Raw genomic sequence first — 1,275 nt, 5'->3', positions numbered from 1 at the left:
AAACGAATTTATTGATTTGTAATTATGATTAACTATCCAACTTCTTCAAATATGCATTTTTTGTTTCGACAAAGAACCAATTTATCTTTCGGATGTTCAAAAGTCAGGACATTTGGATCTCGCCGGGGTTCTTAAATCGAGTATTCGAATCAGGAAAAACGAATTACAGTATTAGTTCCCATCCTAGTTGTAACAAATCAATTCATAATTGTAGGTTTTGGGATTGTAATAATAAGTCGATGAAATTAACATACAGGGACGAATTCCACTCCAAGGATTGTTCCATAATGATGCGAAGAGTTGCGATTTGATCCGTGCACAATCTCTACTTTCTAAAGCCCACGTGTTGGTCACGGAGATGCAGATCTACAGCGTCTTTCATTTGGTTCAGCAGGATGCCATTAAAAAACTTTCCTGAGATGGACAACAGCGTGATTACTCGGAAGTTGGATCAGGAACTGATGTCGCTTTTGCGGCTCGTATTCTGCGATTGTTGAAACTTGCCTTCTTTTCTCGTCTTTCTTCAACTTTCTTAAGTGTCTCTGCTGATACCCACTCATTGTGAATATACAACTTGAAGCCCAATACATCTTGGCTTGTTGAGGTCACTGCTACTTTCTGTTCCTGCCACTTCTGTTCTATCGCATCTTCTTCAAGAAGAGCTGCTTGAACACAAGGACCTGGAAATTAATGGAATGGAGAGAGTGATTTTTGAGATCTTTTCTTGCCATCCGTAGTATCTCAGTAGTATCCTGAGGGACTCCCGGTCAACGCTGTCGAAGGCCTTTTCATAGTCGATGAAATTGACATACAGGGACGAATTCCACTCCAAGGATTGTTCCCTTTCTAAAGCCCACTTGTCGGTCACGGAGATGCAGATCTACAGCGTCTTTCATTTGGTTCAGCAGGATGCAATTAAAAAAACTTTCCTGGGATGGACAACAGCGGGATTACTCGGTAGTTGGAGCAGGAACTGATGTCGCTTTTGAAGCTCGTTTTCTGTGGTTGTTGAAACTTGCCTTCTTTTCTCGTCTTTCTTCAACTTTCTTAAGTGTCTCTGCTGATATCCACTCATTGTGAATATACAACTTGAAGCCCAGTACATCTTGGCTTGTTGAGGTCACTGCTACTTTCTGTTCCTGCCACTTCTGTTCTATCGCATCTTCTTCTAGCAGAGCTGCTTGAACACTAGGACCTGGAACTCAATGGAGAGAGTGACATTGAACTCTTCTTGCTTATATGTGTCTTTCAGCGTATTGGTGTTGTAACGCTGGC

The sequence above is a fragment of the Dreissena polymorpha genome, chromosome 5 (assembly GCF_020536995.1).
Source record: "Dreissena polymorpha isolate Duluth1 chromosome 5, UMN_Dpol_1.0, whole genome shotgun sequence".
In the NCBI taxonomy this organism is placed as follows: domain Eukaryota; kingdom Metazoa; phylum Mollusca; class Bivalvia; order Myida; family Dreissenidae; genus Dreissena; species Dreissena polymorpha.
Note: the sequence above shows the minus strand (reverse complement) of the source record.